Genomic DNA, 15,473 nt, shown 5'->3' on the forward strand with positions numbered 1-15,473 from the left:
TACTTAAAACTCTGAAGTTTCTAGAACAAATTGTAGGAGAATGTCTTTAAAACTTAGAATAGGCAAAGCGTTCTTAAAACACAGAAAGCAATAACTATAAAAAGAAAAAAATGATAAATTAGAGTTAATCAAAATTTAAATATTTTTTTTTATTGAAAGACATTTAGAGCATAAATAAGCAGGCCACAGACTGGAAAAAGATATTAGCAAAACATAAAGATTTAATATCCAGGACATATTGAGATGGCAAAATCAGACCTGGTTATAAAATGAAATTATGAGAATATTATATTGAGAAACAACTGCCTGGGGAAAGGGTCAGTTTCCCACCCCTTCTGAGAGCTTTTCTTCAGAAAACCTAATTAGCCATAGGTCCCTACCATTTGGATTGTAATAAACTGTCTCTAAAAAATCTGTCTTCACCCTTTTGAAAAACAAATACCACTGTACAAGGCTTTCAGGCACATTTGATGCCTGTGAAAAGACCCAATTTCTTTTACAGAAGTTTTTTGCTTCTGTAAACACACTTCCCACTAGAAACCCACACAAGGGCTTCAGTCATGTAGATTAGAAATCTTTTGACACCAAATAGCTTATAAATTTTGTGAGAAACTGTGAATCAGAGTTCAGAATTTGGAGCAGAGATTCCTCTGGGCCTGCTAGTATAATAAACTTGAGTTCTCCCACTCTCTAAGCGTCACTTGGTGCTTCCTGACCATTTTGTTTACCTCAAAAATATAAAGAATTATTACATATTAATAACAAAAGAGAAACCAATTGAAAAATGGGCAACAGATTTTAATAAGTACTTTCACAGGAAAAATGTACAAATGGCCAACAACCACATGGAAGAATTCTTCAACATCATTAGTCATCAGAGAAGTGAAAATTAAAACGACAATTAAAAAAGAAATAAAACAGAATGAAAACACCAAATGCTGTTGAGAATGCAGAAAAACCAAAACTTTCGTATATAACTTGTAAGAGTCCAAAATGATTTAATTACTCTGGCAAAAAAATTGGCAATTTCATATAAAATTTAAGATCTATCCACTGTATGACAATAATTTCACTCCTAGGTATTTACTGAAGAAAAGTGAAAAACCTGTTGTTTTAGTCAACTTTTTTGCCACTGCAACTAAAAGACCCAACCAGCACAATTATGAAGGAGGACAAGTTTTTTGGTGACTCCAGTTTCAAAGGTCTCAGTCCATAGGCAGTAGGCTCCATTTCTTCAGGCTCAGGGTGAGGCAGGATATCATGGTGAAAGAGTGTGGCTAAGGGAGGCAGCTCACATGATGATCAGAAAGCAAGAGAGACTCCACTTGCAAATACAAATATATACCCCAAAGCTATGTACCCTATGCCCATCTCTTTCAGCCACACCCCATCCGCCTCCAGCCACCATGTAGTTAATCCAATCAGGGGATTAATTTACTGATTTGGTTAAGGCTTTCACAACTCAATCACCTATATTCACCAAAAGGACTTGAACAAGAATATTGATGAGTTTAATTCATCATAACCAAATATGGGAAAAGCTGACATGTCTATCCATTGGGGAATGAATGAACAAGTGTTACACTGATACAGTGAGATACAACAACTCTGCATGTAAATGCTAGATATCCGATACCCATGCTATGGAAAACACACCTAAGACTCAAGTTATTTTTCAAAATCACACTAGTGATAAGTAGAAGAAACATAAAATGAAGATATTTACCTAATTTAGTACTTCCAGTCTCTTTGCCTAATGAAAGTACCAAACTATTGTCACTAACACCCACATGGCTGTGTTTCAGTAACATGCAAGTAATGGAAGTCTTATAGAGCAGTGTATATACTATATTACAGAGGCTCCATGACTTACAGTGGGATTACAGCCATATTAGTTAGGCTTCTCTAGAGGAACAGAACCAATATAATATGTATATAATTATAAGGGGGTGATTATTAAGTTGTCTTGCATGATCAGAGGCAGGAAAGTCCTCAATGGCCATTTGCAGGCTGGAGAGCCAGAGAAACCAGTCACTGTTCAGTCCAAGAAGCTGGAATCCGCAGAACAAGAGGGACCAATGGTGTAATCCCAATCTAGATGGAAGGCCTAGAATCTCCCTGGTATTGAAAATCTGAAGAAGCCGTAGTCTGATATCCATGGGCAATGGCAGCAACAGAAGCAAACCCTCTCAATAATAATTAAGCTTGCATGTGTTTGGTGGGTTTCCTCCTTCCACATTTGTTACATCTAGCCTATTGGACAGTTCCACCTGCATTCAGGGGAAACAAACCCACCCCTACCCCCACCCCCATCCCTGCTTATTGTCCGACATTCCAGTCATCTCTGAAATGCCCTATAGACAGACCCAGAATGTGCTTTAACTGAAATCCTAGGTGTCTCTCAAAGCAATCAAGTTGATAAACAATATCAACAATCAGATGTCCCAAATACACTCATATATAAGGTAATATATTTTAAGGGAAAAAATGCACTCAAAACACCTACCTTCCTAATATCATGGCTTAGCAACACAGCACACTGTAGTGAATTAGTTTTTAGCCCTCATGATGGTAAGTCTGACTGGAAACTGTGAATCGCTGATACCCAGCATCAAAAGAGAGTATCATATCACCAGCCAAGGAAAAAAAATCAGAATTCAAGATTTGAGATATAGTTTCTATTGAATGTGTATCACTTCAACACCATTGTAAGGTTGAAAAATTGTAAGTTGAAACATCATGAAGTTGAGGACTGCCTTATTCCATTTGTACAAAGTTCTAGACCTGGCAGTCAGTCATTCTTATTGTCCTAGGGGAATGTGAGACTGATGGCAATCTGGGAAAGGGCACAGGGAATTTTCTAAGTGATGGTATCATTCTTGTGAAGGGTTGGACTATAAAGATTTATGCATTCATGAAAACAAGTTGTACACTTAAATTGGCACATTTCACTGTGTATAATCTTTCTTTAAATAAAACATTATTAAACTATAGTTAATACTGAAGGAAAAGGTCCTGCAGAAAGAGAAGTACATCAAATACCTGCACCATGCTTATAAATGCAGCAAATATAAGATGGATTTATTGATGAATAAGTGCAGATGTTTTAAAGAAGGTATAGCAAAATATAAATTTTACAATCTAGGTGGTGGTCATATTGCTGTTTACTCCAAACTTGTGTATATTTAATTTTTTTTTCTACAACAAACTACTGGGTTAGGAAGAAAACTTTGTGAGGCCCCAGAGCCTCTTCAGAATATACCATGTATACAGTCCTCTCTTCTGCAATAAATAACCCTACCCTTAAATAATTTTTACTTAATTTTTGCCATGAAGTTATTCATACTTGTTGCACTGACTGAGACAGTGCCAATCTTTGAGATGATTTAATATATTTAATATATTGCAGAGCATGAAATCTGGAGTCAGTTAAAGACACCATAGTAGAAATTTTAAATTCATTCTTCTCTTATTAGTTTGCAGTTGTAACCTTGGCCTTAGCTTTATAATTTTTAATTTGGTAGTTATGATGATGGTGATGATTTTTTCTCATGAAACCCATGGCAAATTGTATATTTTTGATATTTTTGACACTGAACCCAACCAAGTTGTTTGCCATTACAATCAACCATGTTTTGTATCATGGGGCTTGTTATTAAACTAGTACCACCACCATTACCCCCCAACACACACACTTTCTCTCTCTCTCTCTCTCTCTCTCTCTCTCTCTCTCTCTCTCTCTGGCAAAACTGATTGGACAGACCTCATAGCAATAACCAGGAATACTGACTACCCAATCATATAGTTTATGGCCTAATTCAATATGAGGTACTCCTACCATATCATGATTCTCTTTCTCAACAATATAAATCAAGACATTTAGAGAGTTGATAGTACATTCTGAGGTGAAAGGTCGTATAGAGAAAAAGTAGGGGATTATACCCATGTGATTAGTAAGTATGTAGAGTTTATTGAGGTGGGAGAGAAAGTAACAGGCAAGAAGAAATCTGAGAGGCTTCATAGCTTCTGAGATGGATAAAATAGCCCCAGTCCCTAACTTTTTAGTGTTTTGTTCCAATGAATCTTAAGTGTGCTTGGTTCTATTTTGTGATATCCATAAAATTTCCTATTAAATTCTTTCCCAAATCTCCCCTTCACTTGAACTAGTCTGAATGAATCACTATTAGGATAGAATAGAGTGTGCTGTGCTAACACAAACACACACAACTAAGTAAGACATTTCTAGTAACAGTGCATGTTACATGCTGAAGCTCAATTTAGCTGGGGTTCTATTTCATAATATCTGAAGTGAAAGAAACATCTTTATGGAACATTTCAATCATCAATAATTTGAAAAACTCTGCAGAAGTCCCACTTTGCATTTCTGTTCTCATTTCATTGATAATGGAAGCCACCTGACCGTACCTTAATTCAACAGGTAACAGGAGTATACCCTCAGGAAGGGCACTAAATATTAGTGAATGCTAAAATAATCTATCACAAAATCTTTGGGATTTTTTATTTTTTCTATAAAAGTAGCACTGAGAGTTAATTTATAGAAAATGACTAGTGCACACCTGTAATTCCAGTGGCTCAGGGGGCAGAGGCAGGACGATCACAAGTTCAAAGCCAGCTTTAGCAACCATAAGGCACTAAGAAACTCAGTGGGACCCTGTCTCTAAATAAAATACAAAATAGGGTTGGGGATGAGGCTCTGTGGTTAAGTGCCCCTGAGTTCAATCCCCAGTACCTATCCCCACCAAAAAAAGAAAGAAAAATAAAATGACTGATACATAATAGATACAGTGTGATATTGTTCTTGGAGAAGGCCTTTGTCCATTGAAAGCCTTTCTCAAGATGTTAGCATGTCTTCTGATAGATAGAGCACCTGTTGTATGCCAGGCAGGATGCTAAATTCCAGAAATAAAAGAAAACAAGAGAGACACAAATCCTGTACACATGGTGCATAGAGAATAGTGGATGATACATACCAACAAAAAGGCAGTTGCAGTGACTATTATGATGCCAGACAAGTACTGAGTGCCTGAAAACACAGGAGGTGAATCTAATTTAGATCTGGTACACAAAAAAAACTTCTTAGGGTGGCAACAGCTGAAGCCAGATACATGAAAAAGAATTAGCAAAGCAAAGGGCAAAAATGAAGTAGAGTATTATATAGACAGAAGAGTCAGCCAACTTGCAAAGCCAGCTTAAGAAGGCATGGAATATTCAAGGAGTCATAAGAAGGGAAAAGAAGTATCCACGTAGTTCTAAGCTGTACTGAGAAAGTTGGACTTAATAGCAGGCAACTATGAGTTTGTGTTTTACAAAAATCACTGAGGACATAGTAATTCTTAAGGGACTTAGAACTACGCTAAAGCCATGCATACATTGACAAACTGATACCTTCTCTGCCCACTCAACCTAGTGGTTATAAAGCAAAAGATAATGGATTCAGACTTCATCTAAGCTATGTGTTTTCTTCATTTCTCATTATGACTTTTTGTATGTGGCAAGCATTCATGCACTGTGCTGAAGTCAGAATAATCCCAGTGGACTGGAAATAACAGAACCATATTCTAGTCTCAACTCTATCATTTCTTCAAAATGTGATTTTGGACAAATTACTTAACTCCTCTGAAAAATGGGGATAGCAGATTAAGGGTTTTGAAAAATATGAATGTATTTAATATGGGTAGCATTACAGGGAAGTTTTAAATATCTTCAAAAACACTTAAATCTGTGAAATACTCTAGTTGTGGAACAAACTAAAGTAGTTTGTCATAACTTGATTGTATACTGTGGATATATGGTATCAATAACTTCCTTGGCAAATAAGATATCCAAGTGATACTCAAGATGTATTATTCATATATTACTCAGAAGAAATAATTGAGATTTTTCTTCATTTATGTGGATGAGAAAGTAAAGCAGGAGCCTTTGGAAGACTTGATTACCCTTACCCAAGAGTCATTTCTGAACACTAAACTTAGTCAACCTATCTGCATTGTCCTTTCATTGTTTTAGTTGGACTTTCCAATTTGCATTTGAAATTCAAAATGTCAGACCTAATACTCATGCTGCATCTCAGAGGGCATGACATGGCCTTTATAACTAAATGTTAAAACATAACTCGAAGCTTGATAGTTGCAGTTCCATTTTCCAATCCTTGGTGCTGTCAAAGGCATTGTGTAATATGCTGTCAAGTCAAGTTGGGCAAACAGCACAGAATACAGTCTCCTTTCTGGAAGCTATTCTTAAAATAAGGAGTATCTCATGGCCACTTACTGGTCTCAGAGCACATCAGCAATGTCCATGATTTATTTTCTCTCTCTTCATTTAAGTAACTAGAGAAAGTTTTCCAGAGGATGCTGAGAGGCAAGCACTACAAAAGTTGCTACAATTCATTTTTCAAATTCCCCATTGATTAATTAATTTATTTTTCAGGCGAGGCAGCTATACAATGGAAAACTATCTGGAAAATTGGTAGGTTTAGGCATTTGTCAAGATGGCCTTCCATAGTCTGTGATGAATCTGCTTGAATAGAAGCAGAAGTAGATCTAAGGTGTTTCAGGCTAATAGTACCTTAGACACCCAAGAAGAACAAAAATAGTTATCAAATGACTTTGAGTAAGAGCTGTTCATTTAAAAGTTAAGCCAAAACTATGGTTTGAGTCAATGAATCATTTTACTGTGGATACTATACAAAACTACCTAAAAAGGGAATGAATAAAGTTGGCAAAACTATTTTTGCCAATAGATTAATGAATGACAAACCTGATGAAACAAAAAACACAAGGGAAGTTATAGTTTTTCATTAAATAAATAATACAAAGTGGGGCAAGTAGGAACAATTTGTATGATTCTGATTTGTTATCAAAGCTTAAATAAGTGTGAAAATTTTGGGAAATGAAAATAAAATAATGATTTTTTCCCTTCTGATAATGGAGGTATTTATTGATAAGCAGCTATCAATTTTACAAAGACTGAAAATGCTGTACAATTTTTAAAATTTGTGTTTGAAGGTCTGGTGGGATCACTATGGAAGCCAGGGCTTGAAGACTCAGAGATTTCAGAGAAAAGAATATTGAGTACTTTTTTCCTTCATGACATTTATTTGTTGAGGGTCAAGGACAGAAAAACAGAACCCAGGGGGAAATCATGGCTAAGAATCTGGGGAAACTTAGCAGAACTTTTGTCAGTCTCATGGGAAGGACATAACAAAAGTACTTCAGGATCCCAACATGGCTGCTCATAAGACTCAGTTGGGCTACATCTTGGGAGTAAGGACAGCCAAAACGAGACCTAGTGTCACAAAATTCTAAAATCCAAAATAGAAACAGCTTAGGCCTAAAGTAGACCCATCAGAAAAGATGGAAAGTGAATTTGGGATAGATCAAGAGGAATAGCATCTAGAAACAAAGAAAAGGATATAAAAGATTGGAAGGACACAGTGAAAAGATACAGTGTGTGTGTGATTGGAAAGCCAAGGACAAGGGAAAGCAATGTCAACCAAGAGTTTTACAAAACTGGGTTTTTAAATTTTGGCCATTAAAAAGCTCTCCATGCCCCCAAAACAATTAATTGTGAAGAAAACTGAATTTAGCCATATCACTGTAAAACTTCTAAGGACCAAAGACAAAAAGGAAAAATTTCATAAGCAGCCAAAGTGGGAAAAATACATATATCCTTTACAGAGCAACAAAAAGATGGAAATAGAGACAATGAAAAGGAGTACTGAAAAAGATGAGACTGGGGAACAACTTCCAGCCCTAGAACTCTATTTTCAGTAAATATATGCTTCATGAATACAAAAGAAAAGAAATAAAAAGGTGTTTGAACAACCAAAAGCCAAAACTGCGGGGTGTTTTTCACCAGTAGACTTGCATTAAAAGAACAATTAAAGTATTTCAGGCCAGAGGAAAATGCTCCCAGATGGAAACATGGAAATACAGGAAAAATTAACAGCAAAGGGAAGAGTAATTATCTGAATAAATATACATAAATATTGATTATAGGAAATCAGCCTTTTGGGTTAGAATATGGGTGAATATAAAACATGACAAAATTGTACAACATGTAAAAAGATGAAAAAAGACTTACATTCTTAGATCTTTGCATTATCTAGACAATGGGAAATATTTCAGTTTATACCATATTTTAATAAGCCATGAATTCAATCAATCATATCTCGAATAACACAAAATAATGCAATAATGTATAATTTGCAAACTAATAGAATAATAAAATTTAATGGTAAGAAAATACTACTTGACACCACTCACCACCACCACCCCAAAAAAGGAGGTGAGATGGAGAGGAAAAGGAAAAGACAGATTAAAAAATTTTAAATAGGATGGGAGATTTAAAACCATGGATATGCTGGGGATTTACCTTAGTGATAGAGCACTTGCTTAGTATGCACAAGGTCCTGGGTTCAATTCTCAGCATTAGGGGTAAAAATACATTAGTTCACACTTAATTTAAATAGAATAAAAATATTCTAAAAAAAGAAAAAGGTAAATTAAGCCAGGTGTGGTAGCACATGCCTGTAATCTCAGCAACTCTGAAGGCTAAGGTGAAATGATTGCAAGTTTGAAGCCAGCCAGGGCAACTTATTTTTTAAAAAAGGAAAGGGCTAGGGATATGGTTTAATAATAGACAACCCCTGGGTTTAGTCCCCAGTACTTGAAAAACTAAATTAGCAGATTGTATTTTAAAATATATTTAATTATCTCCTACTCATAAGAGAGAAACTTTAAATTTAAAAAGAAAATCAAAAAGATTATAGCACTAACCAAAAGATAAGTAGGGTAGATCAGTAGTATGAACAAGTACATTAATGTAAATAATGAAATTAATCATTAATTAATAAACAAATCCAGAGAATGGCTTCTTTTATTGAAATAGAACAGACTGAGCTTCAAGGTCCTATCAAGCTATTTGTTTTTACATTTGTTTTTTATAATTATCAGTTAATATTGTGTTTTCTTGATCATATTATAAAGTCCATAAATGTAGAAAGTCTGTTATTTTATGCCTGAGACTAGCATAGAAAAGTCTTGGGAAAGAGCACAAACTAAATATTTATTTTAATTGAATAAATGGATGGATAGATAAACAGTTGGACTTCAGAAAAGTTTACAAGATAAATAACATTATCCTGTTTCTTATAATAGAGAACCCCTGGGTTTAGTCCTCAGTAGTGGAAAAATAATGATTACATGAGTTACAGTTTTTCACACTCTAATACTAGGTTTTAATAATGTAGTGAAGAAATAGTGTAGTCATCTAAGTTACAAAAGCAAAATAATAAGTTTAATAATTATAATAATGAGAATAGCAGATAAAAGACTTTCTCAAATCTGAAGTCACCCATTCACCAACCACAGGTCTCATTTTCTAATCATTCCTTGTACCTCAGTTTCCCTTATTCATGGAGGATAAGCTCTAATATTCCCAAGAAATGCCTAAAACTACAGGTAGTACTGAGCCCTACTTATACTATGTTTTTTTCCTATGCATACATATCTGATTTAATTTAATTTATAAATTAACACAGTAAGAGATTAACAATAATAACAACAAAACAGAACAATCATAATTAAGTAATTACCTTATAATATAAAAATTAAATTGCTGGCATCAGTGCTCTTGCACTCTGGGATCATTATTAATTAAAACAAGGGTTACTTGAACACAGTCTAGTAAGTAACAGATACTAAGTGACTAACAAGTGGATAAGTGTATACACTGGACAAAAGTCTGATTCACATCCTCATCTGGATAAAATGGAATGACCAAAGATTTCTCCATGCTTTTCAGAATGGGGTGCAGTTGAAAACTTATGAATTATTTATTTCTCAAGTTTTACATTTAATGTTTTCAGACTGTGGCTGACCTCAAGAAACTGAAAATTCTGAGGTTTTCTGGAGGAAAACCCAGGCAGAGATAAGGAGGGACTTCTATACATACTTTTTTAGAAGCCTCATAGAAAGAGAGGTAGTTGGGAGGACATGTCTGGACATTCCTGGATCCTCTTACTCACCAAAGTTCATTAATTTTCCACAGTTTTTTCTAACAGTTGCTTCAGCTGTACTTACTGTTTTTATGTTTTATATTATTTGTTTTCCTGATAGCTGCTTCCATGTTATTTCCTAAGTCACTCAGACCTCAGATACTTCCATAAGAAGATAGCCAGATACAAATTAGTATATAGAATTATAACTCTTTCAGTGCCACTCACTGACTCCTAATGTGGTCATTTCCTGTGGTTTCATGACTCATCATGTTCCTCATAACCTTTTCTTAATCAACCACATTCACTGTCCGTATTTCCAAACCAAGTTGCTATAAAGTAAATTAGGAGATTCTTTAAGTAGATCTATCAAAATAACACTGTGTTCTATAGAACATTTAGAATCTTTAAGCATCTGCTTAGTTTTGGATTTTGCACAGAAAACTACCTGCTTCCTAGTCATAAACACACTGCACCTTCCTGCAGACCTATAATTGAGTTAGTTTGGTTTCCCTGGCAACCACCACAATTAATTAGAATACTTGAGCATGGTAAGTTTAAAAATGCAGAAAATATATCATGTATAAATAGTGCAATCTGTTTATGCTCAAAGGAATTTTCCCCCTCAGTTGAAAAGCAGGGATACTTTTTTTCCCTTTTTCTTTGAATTAATGACATTTTCTTCCTCATAAAATCTATACATAGTATTCAAGGATTAATGTTGAATTAATTCCTTTCAGCAAAATTGCCAGTACTGGTGTTCATTGGACAGTTTGTGGACTGAGTCTGGGGTCCCTGTGGGGTGAGGTACAACTGGGCTCACACTGTATTTAGTGACAAAGCTCACAAAAGCAGTTACTGGATCCCATGGAAATCTGTTCTTTTTCTGAATTATTTTGCAGTACAAACGGTGATCTGTAAGAACGTTTGTGTGAAAACTAGTTTCTCCCTGTGATAAACTTTGCATGGAACCAATAAGAGCTCATCAGTTGCTTTAAAAAATTGTTCTACAAGCAGTATTTGTTGAACATAGAAAAGGGGATATGAGAGCTATCATTTGTTGAATGCATACTTAATTCAGGTGTTTCATGTATGCTATTTCATATAATCTTCATGATGAAGTAAGATTGATACTATTGTTTTAGTGAGCTTTTTTGTCATTGTGACCAAGAGACCTAACAAGAATAATTTACAGGAAGCAAAATGTATTTGGCTCCTGGTTTCAGTTGTCTTAGTCCATATACAGCTAACTCCCTTGCTCTGGACCCAAAATGAGGCAGAACATCATGGTGAAAGTATGTGGTGGAGGAAAGTAGCTCAGAACATGGCAACAAGAAAACAGAAAGAGCTCCATTCATCAGGGACAAAAGATAAACCCCCAAAGCATACTCACAATAACCCAGCCACACCCCACCTGCCTATAGTTATCACCCTGTAATCACCATAAGTTTATTAATCCACTGATTAGGTCACAACACTCTCAGTCTGATCATTTCACCGCTGAACATTCTTGCATGGTCTCACACAAGAGCTTTTGGAGGGATACTTCACATCTGAACCATAACAACTATGGAACTCATTTTCCAGATATAAAGCTGAGACCTTGGTAAATTAAGCAAATTGTTCATATTTCCTTTGAACCAAAGAAAGGTTATCAAAATCAAAAGCTTAGGCATTCATACATCTGCCTAGACCAGTCCTCTTAATGTGACTATGGAGGAAGAAATAAGAGGCATTCTGAAATAACATTAAAGTGGAATGACCAAGTCTCTTGGTTTGAGCAAAATCCATCTCTATCCTTTAGAAACAGATGAAATGGGGCATGTGCATAAAAAAATTCTTTTTGATAGATACATTTGGCCCCCAGCTGGCCATTTCATACAGCTATATCTGAATCGCAAGCTAGTTCTTGAGAAATAATTTTGAGCACATATGGGTTAATCTCGTGTACCAATCAGACAGGATGGGGAGGTGGTGGCATGCAAAAGGCACTCACCTAATGCAAAAGAGTTCTGTCACCACTGGCTGCTCATTCCAGGGAAGCACATCTTTATAGCACAGGTTACCACTTAGAAGTTTATAACTGGTAGAGATTCTAGGACTTACTTCTAGAGATTAGAATATGAATCCTACTCCATGCAGTCTATCTAGAAAATGCTAAGACTATTCCATTTTGTTCTAAGGGATACACAAAAAATTCACTACAGAAATACACCTTCATCCTGTTTTGACTAGGTTATTACTGCTCTGGGAAAAAATAGAAATTTTTATCTATTTTTATGTATTGGAACCAGGAAAGATTCATCAAGGTTCCTATCTCTGATCATTTCCCAATTTTTCCATTTTTGTCTCATGTTAATAATGTTTCCTATTTATCATGTAAGAAAATCTAGTAAAAAAAATCTGGTTCATATTTATTCAATTCTAGTATACACTCTCCTGTGACTCCCTGGGTCTTAAGTGGAAGTCGGGGATGTTAACTAGTTTTTACCAGAAACTTGGCCAAGCTTCTTTTTATTCATGCTAGTCTCAGCTGTAAATATTTATTTCCTTCTATTGTATTAAACTAGGAAATGTATTCATAACATTTTAGATACTTTATTTTGACTATACCAACATTGCTGGTATTTCTTGGTCATGACATTCCATCACTTTTTCAATCTAGACCGATATTCAATTTTAAGGTTATCTAAATTGACTTACTAAAAACAGAACAACATTTGAAGAGTATCTTCATTGAAGGACTTGCCAATCCGGGAATGTGCAGTGGATAGATAATTCAGCTTCTTTGACTTTTTTCTTGTTTGTCTCCTTCTTTCTTCTGTTTTTTTCCCTTCTCTCCTTCTTTCCACTACAGTTCACCTTTCACCTTTTCTCTTCCCCTCCCTTCCTCCCTCCTACCTTCTTCCTCCTTTCTTTCTGATTTTTTTCCTGCTTTTGAACAACCAATAAAAAAAAGAAAAAAAAAAAGAAAAGGAATTGTTTCTCTTATCCTCTCTCCTTTCCTGTAATTGAAACACCCTTACCCTGCTTCACCCTAGACATGAATATAGCTCAACTGATGAGCTTTAAGCAGCAATTATAGCAATTCAGGTTCTGTGACTAGAAAGACCTCCTTGAGGTAATGGTATAGGAAAAGTAGACTAAGTGTTGGAGGTAAGGCAATTAATAAAATTTCCTTGGGTGCTGTAATGTCAACTTTGTATTTCTAAAGCTTTTCAGAGATAATTACAAAGATCTTTCAGTGGGGTAATGAACACAGATCTGGACATTTTCTCTCTACTCAAAGACTATAAGCAGGGTCCTATCTTAGGCAGCTCTAAATTTTAGTACTCTGCATAGGCCTAGAATAATAGGTGCTTGTCAGCTTGAAATCCCAACAATTTTTAATACACTGAAATGTATTTGTTTATTTCTGGCATGTTTAGAAGTATTTTTGATAAATTAATGTAGACAATATGATTTTGCTTAACTCTGGCCTTTAGTGTATTATAACAAATTTAATTCATATGAAAATTAATTCTTTTGCTATTTGAAAGATTATGATCAAAATCATAGATTATTAAAGTGATAATAAAAATAACAAAACAGTTATAAACCCTAAGTCTGATTTTTTTTTAATGGTTTATGCAACCAAGATTGTGTCTAAAACAATGTCAGAGGCATAAAGGTCACTGTCTGTGGTATCAACCTCCGAAGCTATGGTCATCCCCAAATCATAGCCATCTCATTCTTCAAAAGATTAAAAATATTTTTTCAAAACTGCCATAAAAATAATGATGAAAATATTCATAAAAAGTTTAACAAATTGTGTGTTATTTTCTATGTTGAGATGCTAATGGAACATTTATTTACTATTTTCTATTATTTGCAGGAATAGCACTGTGGCATCAACCTCTGAAGTTATAGTTATCTCCAAATCATAGCCTTCTCATTCTTCAAAAGATTTAAAATATTTTTTCAAGACTGCCCAAAACAATAATGAAGAAAATATTCATAAAATGTTTAACAAATTGTATATTACTTTCTATGTTGAGTTGCTGACACATTTATTGACTATTTTCTGTTATTTGCCTTTTTGAACTTTTAATTCTTTTGACCTATGCTTGGTAAATATATGTTGATTTTATCAATGTACTTTGTTTTTCATAGATAGGTATATTATACCACCTCTGCCTTGTCTTCTCTGTACTAAAACTCATCATTTATTTTTCTTCAAATGCCAGGCTTTAAATTTATAATCCCTCAACCATTTCAGATTCTCTCACCCAAATTTTCCTCATATATCAATATACAGTTTTTAACCCCAGAAAAGGGACTCAGTTTGGCCAGGGGCTCAAGAAATTAATCTTGTAGAAATGCTTCTCAGTAGATCCAACAAATACCTAAGGCAGACCCCAGGTAGATAAAAATTGTTGCTGATAATCTAAATATCCTATCTAATGAACAGCAGGATTCTCCAAAGAGCAGCAATCCTTCTTCATCATTTGATGGCAGAATTGTGGCTCTAGGTACAACTCAAATTCTGTTGTTGTCTATTTATTATGCATTTAGGATTGCATCTAAATGCATAATAAATAGAGTGATGTTTGTCCTCTCTCATAGAAGGTTATTAGGGTTTTGTTTCCCTCAGTGGTTGCTAAAGTGTTACCTCAGGTGTAACAAAGGCCAATCATTTGGCTACAGATACCACATTATATACATCCTCTTCTCCCTCTTCTGTTTCACCTTCCACTCATCACATTCCTTGAAGTTTCTCTGCCACTTCTCAGAGTGTCAGTAATGAGAAATTCAATCCATTAAATGGGGATAAGTCTCTTAGGGTCTGTCCCAAAGCTACCATTTCTCAGGGAGCCAAAGAAGAACTAAGTTTAGGGTTGATGATTTCTAACTCTGTGTCACACTTGTCACCTGCCTAGGTGGCTTGGCTTAAGGACAGAATCCCCAAAATTTTCTCATAAATAGTTTTACAATGAATAGATATTGTCTTTTAATCACAGAGTTCCCCTCCCAGTCCAGTGGACCAGAAAGAGAGCTGGAGTTAGGTGTTTATTTTCCTCCTCATCATTCACTTTGTGTAATAAGCTTTCCCTAAAGAAAATGATCTCCTCAGATATCAATTTTATGTCTTCCTTTAGGATACTAATGTTTAAATATCATGATTTTGGCAAAGAATATTTTGGGATAACTCTATAATAGTCTTAGTTACATAGAAAAAAAATAAAACCTCCTCATTTTAAGAAGCAGAACATTCTCCTATAGCTATAAGCAAGATTTTTCAGTCTCCACTCCTTGTTGAATTCAAAAAAAGAAATTAGAATTCAGGACAGATCACCTTGTTGAATAAAAAGTTTTTTGTGGGGTTGGGGTATAGTTCAATGGAATAGCACATACTTAGCATGTTTGAGTCTCTGGGTTCAAACTCGGCATAATAATAATAATAATAATAATAATA

Source organism: Callospermophilus lateralis, chromosome 4 (assembly GCF_048772815.1).
Source record: "Callospermophilus lateralis isolate mCalLat2 chromosome 4, mCalLat2.hap1, whole genome shotgun sequence".
NCBI classification, from domain to species: Eukaryota; Metazoa; Chordata; class Mammalia; order Rodentia; family Sciuridae; genus Callospermophilus; species Callospermophilus lateralis.